This window comes from Peromyscus leucopus, chromosome 14 (assembly GCF_004664715.2).
Source record: "Peromyscus leucopus breed LL Stock chromosome 14, UCI_PerLeu_2.1, whole genome shotgun sequence".
NCBI classification, from domain to species: domain Eukaryota; kingdom Metazoa; phylum Chordata; class Mammalia; order Rodentia; family Cricetidae; genus Peromyscus; species Peromyscus leucopus.
In genome coordinates this window covers 15,813,774-15,819,611 of record NC_051075.1, presented here as the reverse complement: position 1 = coordinate 15,819,611, position 5,838 = coordinate 15,813,774, and the positions used below count along the sequence as shown (strand labels likewise).

At 41.9% G+C, this 5,838-nt stretch overlaps 1 pseudogene; it reads right to left on the bottom strand.

The window, feature by feature from the left end:
- Positions 1 to 575: 575 nt before the first annotated feature.
- LOC114702298 lies at positions 576 to 2,568 on the bottom strand (annotated as a pseudogene).
- Positions 2,569 to 5,838: the final 3,270 nt, after the last annotated feature.

Below are 5,838 nucleotides of genomic sequence, written 5' to 3'. Positions count from 1 at the left end.
GTGTAGTCTTTCAAGTCATTTTTTTTTCAATAAAGGATAAAATTACTTTACAGCGGGCTTTCCCAGCTTATGTCTTCCTCATAGGTTAATCAATCGAGTATCCTAGTTATTTTTAACTACTTTCCTTTAATCTAAACTATCAAAATTTCTTTTACAAATATTGGATTTACTGTCTATTAAATTATAATCTATGGCATTATTTTAAGACATACTCATTAAGTCACTCTCTTGAGGGCCACACACATTCATAAAGCCCCATCTATTTAACTAATAAGGAGGGCATTCCCGTAGAATCATAGAAAGCCTATTATCTAACTGAAATTATCAGTAACATAAGACCTTGCATTCTTTTTTATTTATTTGTTTGTTTGTTTATTTATTTATTTATTTATTTATTTATTTATATTTGCATTGAGAACACCTTATTTTATTTCCTCTGCAGTTAGGTTTGTTTAAAGACCGTTCCAGCTGCCCATTCCCCTTCAACCCAGTGCACCAGGAATCACATGCCACAACTGCTTTATGGTAAAGGCCGTTCACAATGGGGCAGAGCCGGCAGCCCCGAGGTCCAGGGTTTAAGGGATCATCTTCCACCAATTGAATGCAAACGGCACCCGGTGGATAATAATACAGGCACAGGTGTCTCCCATGTTGGTCGGGTAGCATTCGAAGTCATTAATTGAAGGTGCACTTGAGACCCAGGGGCTCCAATAAGTCACAGCCTCTCTCTTCCAGGCAGCAGGTGCCCTTAATTAGGGGCCCAAAGGGCTTTGGGATCCCTAGATTCCTGCCCAACACAATCATCTGCACATGTCAGGGAAGTACGGCCTTGCGAAGAGTTTTGTGGTCTGTTGGTTGGAGGGTACGTTTGTCAGCAGCTCCAGGCAGAAGAGCTGAGGGATGGCAATGATGTCTTTGTCTGTCATGCCCAGTTCCTTCTTTAGGAGGGTGCAGTTCAGGCTAATGCATTTCTCCTCATAATCATTCTGCTTTCACAACTTTTCATCAGCCAGGACTTGAGAGATGGTTCTGGACTTCCTCCCATTAGAAATGAACTAGTCTGGTCTAACCTCATCAAACAGGTTCATGTCCCCATAGCCTTCCTTCTACTTCTGTTCAAACAGCTCATAGCTGGGGCTGGCCAGCAGGAGGCAGAAGCCCTTGCCCTCATCATATTTGTCATTTACAGGGACAAAGCACATGAACTCATCCCTGTGGCCGGTCATCAACCAGTCTGAAAAGAACTCCACAGGGTACCTGCACCTGCTGGGCACACACAAAGTCACACACTGCCTTGCTCATGTCCCGGCCCTCGGAGCTGGGGTTAAAGCTGCCACCAATGAGGACCCTGCCTAGAGGGCAGTCTTTGCCTTGAGCCTTGACTGGTGGGGATACTATCAGGTTCCCGATGGAATCCAGGCTAGCCACTCTGTGGTCTTCGGTTTGGTGGGTCCGGTAGCCAATGCCAGGGCTCAGGGAGTATTTTATGGGGAACTCTTCCATATTGGAAACCCGAGGGGTGTCGAAAATCAAGGATACCGTCTTGTGAGGAGCCTGAGTGTAGCAGAAAGCCATTTCATCCTGCAGCCGTTTGCCCTGGCGGCTGGGGGGGTCCTCATTCACAGATGCCACCTGCACATGGCTCTTCTCACTTAGCCTTATCACTGTGTCCACAAGGCACTGCAGCTGCAGGGCCCTGCACAGGAAAAACTCGAGAGGCATCTGGGTGCTAGGAGTGAAGATGTAAGGAGCAACCCGGAACATCACTGTATCTTTGTATAGCGGCATCTCCGGGATCAACTGGTCATGAGACTTTTCCACTAGGGAGATGGAGAAGGAAATCAGGCCTGTGAAGCTGGCAGATCGGAACTCCATGGCCTCTATGTAGAAGGTCTCTGTCCCTCGGTTCTCAAAGGGAGCCAGGACATGGACAGTTCATAGGTACTGGTGGTGGTACCTTTCTGGAGCCAGTAGACTTTTGCCTTGCTCGACTCTTCCTTGGAAGTATGGAGGCTCAGCCAGTAATTCTTAAGGACAGCGTGGGGACCCTCCATAGTCAGAGTCATCTGAGATAGGTTCTGTATTGCTTTGCACTTGTCCTGATCATTGGTCTGTTCAGACTCGCTTGTGTCGCCAGGATTACAGTTGACAAGCAGGATGGCTCCCCAGCCATTCAGGCCCCACACCCATCTTTTTTTAAGCCTGCTTGTCACTTGGCATGTCCTCAACGCCGGTGAGGTACAGCACAGCTGTGGCCGTGGGGACCTCTGTGTCAGGACAGTAGTAGGAGACCAACACCTTGTCCTCGTCCAGAGTGGGGCTGAGTGACACCATCCTCACCAGTGCCTCTGTGGGTTTGTTCATTGGTCGCCAGACCACGGCATCCTCCTTCCCAGTAATGACTGTGCTGGAGATGTGGATCAGGATCCTGGGGGAGCCACGGATGGTGAAGGACTGGCAGTTCTTGGGTGCACACCCACTGATGTCCAATGTGATTTCCATGCCCAGCACACAATTGGCATGGGTGGGACTGTCCAGGGACAGACTGAGAGTACTCTGGAAAGACATGGCAAGGCTTCCAAGCCAGCGGCTCTTGGATGCAGCCCTTACCTACCAAAGTAACTGTCTAGCAAGACCTTACATTTTTAAAAAACTCTCTGCTGCCTAGCTAAAATTATCCCAGTAATGGACCCATAGTTTTTCTCCACACTGAGAATCTTCAACTTCAGTTACAAACTGCTCTTTAACTTTCACATCCAGGCTGTCTTTCTGGCAGTATCTTGCATTTGATTTTTGCTTCAGGGTATTAATTTACTTTAAAAGATTTTTTTGTGGGCAAAGAGGCTGTATATAGTAATATTTTATGTAAATACTCAGTAAATCATGATTTCAAAATGTTCCTTCTAGGCTCTCAAGTAAAATGCAGACTCTCACAAGCGTTTGTCAATAAAGTTCTACTATATCACATCAGTGCTCTTCTTCATTTATATATCATCTATGTCAACTTTTATATTTCAAGTATAAAGGTGTATAGTTGCTGGAGATGACATACACTTGGAAAAATCTGAAATACTGATTGCTTGGTTCATTACTTAAACATTTGCTGACCTTTCCTCTAGAGCATGGTTTTCAACCTTCCTAATATTGTGACCCTTTACTACAGTTCCTCATGTTGTGGTGACCCCAACCACAAAATTATTTTTGTAGCTATTTGATAACTATAATTTTGCTACTGTTATGAATAGTAATATAAATATCTGATATGCAGGATATCTGATATTCTACCCCTGTGAGTGGGTCATTTGACACCCCCAAAAGGGGCTGTGACCCACAGGTTGAGAAAAACTGCTCTAGGTACTACTCTCTTTGAGTGTGCTCAATTTAATATTTAATATTTAACACTATTAATTATTATATATACCTAAGAGAAATGGCTAACAAGTTCAGACTTCTGTCTAGAGACCTCCTTACTCAAATACATGAGTTCATTAGCTATTATTTCCCAGCTTTCATATTGCTACAACATATGTAATTAATAAGCACAGGGTCACCTTTTCTGAAGGCTCCAGTAACAATTCCCTGGCTGTCCAGACTGCCTCATAGGTTTTCCTAGTTCACACCCACTGTATTGTTATAGTCAGTGTTGTATATGTCCTATTCTTGTTACAGTAGCATCCCATTTCTCCATATCATTTCCGTTATATCTATTGCTGCAAAACAAACTATGCCTAAACTAATGACTTTAGATGCCATTAAAATATCTCGAATGATTCTGTAGGTTTACTTAGTTCAGATGGCTTTTCCTAAACATTTCAGACAGAGCTCTAGTCATGAGAGTAGGCTCAGTAGAAGATAATTTTCCACAATGGTTGCATTTGTTGCTAAGTATTTGAGAATATATTACTCCAAAATGTAGCAGCTTAGAAGCTCCAATGGCACAATCAGTTAACAACAGCATATTATTATAAAAATGATTAGATCAAAGCAGCATAAAAGTTATTATCTCTCAGATTTCAGATGTCAGGAACTCAAAATCAGCTTAACTGTGTGAGTTTCACTCAGGATCTCTCCCAGGGTTGATTGAAGATGGTGTCTAAATCTGATGATAAGGCTGGTAGATCTACTTAATGAATTTGTAAAAAAGATTCCATTCTCACTAAAGAAGATTCCATAGGTTCCTGGGTGATCTCATGATGCATCAGCTGCTTACTCCTAGCCAGAGTGTTCTGAAAAAATAGCACTAAGACAAGTCGAGAGTGTGTTATATATCAAATTCTTGAAACTGATAGTCACCACATCACTGATATTCATCTGCTCATACAAACAACACTGACAAAGATGCTCCTTGCCTAATGAGACCTGCATATGCCCTTGGAGTCCAGACTCTGTTAAGGACAAACTTCTTCAGCTTCATTACAGATCAGCAACCCAGTGAAATATGTTCATCTTTGGGATTACATGATTTACTAGTATCTTAATCTCAATACATAGCCCAGAGCTGAGAACAGACATATGAAAAGTCAATGTTCAGAATGGGTTTTCTCTTGACCTCATAGTGCCTTTGCACCATCACAGGTTGAAACTTTAAGTTATGCCACTGCATATTAGGGACTATTTGCAGAATAAATTGAGAGTATTGCGAAGAAATAAACACCAGAAAACAGCCCCTCTTCAGAGCATTTGCACCCTGAATACCACAATGACAGTTCACAGTTGTCAGTTAGTGTTACATACTGCTGGAGTGCCATGGTCCTAGCCTTTATGATTACTTTCTCTGCCTTGCACATCTCAGCACATAGACCGAGTTGCAGAAAGAGGAATACAAGTTTTGAATATCTGTAAAAGTGATTTACTTAACACAATAGTTTTTATAACTTCTTTTAAAATTATAACCGATGCCTTTCTTTTTAGTCTGGTGAGTTTTACCATATGAATCCTCCCTCTATACTTATAACTCTATTCAGTACAAAAGTTGGAGATCACATGCCTAGCTAGAAGAACATTTGATCCATAACACCTAGATATGTCAGTTAACACACCAGGATAAACAGTATATTATGGACATTTTATTCATGAATAGTAGCTTATGTTGGGTTTAGATTTATAATCCAGCTTTCTATTCAACCTGAAATTCAGCCTATTCCGAATCTACAGGTCCTTGTGCACAGACATAAGCCCATATCAGCATGTGTGGCTTTAACTGAACATAAATGGATTTCCTTGATATTAACCGTGATCATTTTCTAGATACTACTCTTAGTGTTCTTCTATCTATCAGATAACACCCCATGGATATCACTGTAACTCAGATCCCACCTGCTATTGTCCTGTTGCCTCAGATACTGCGCCCTTTTTCATTCAGGCCGAAGGTTAGCTGCTCTCTTTCATGACCTGACTTTGAAGAAAGCACTGTACTATGCCTTGTTCACTTTAAAAATGGAAACCTGATAATTTAGGTGTGCTGCTGGCAGTGACAATAGCCCTTTGAAGTACTAATGCTGTGTGGCAGGTCACCTGTCACCTTTGGAAGTTAACACTGAAAGCCAACAGCCGGGTACTGTGACTAACTGCTAACATTGTAAGTAAGAGGGCTGAATTTTTGGACTCTGTTCAAAACATATTTCCTATGGGTCTGTATGCTCTGGAAAGACTTCGTTATCTCATACAAAGACTTGGGTAAATATTTTCATGGTTTGCTATGTGTTTCAACTTTAAAAAACCTAACAGCTATTCCTTTTTATCTCTTTCATTAAGCTAAATGTTTTATATCATCATTCGAAACCAATTCAGTGATAATCTAGATTGCTAATAGTCCATTAAATATTCAATAACCTGATT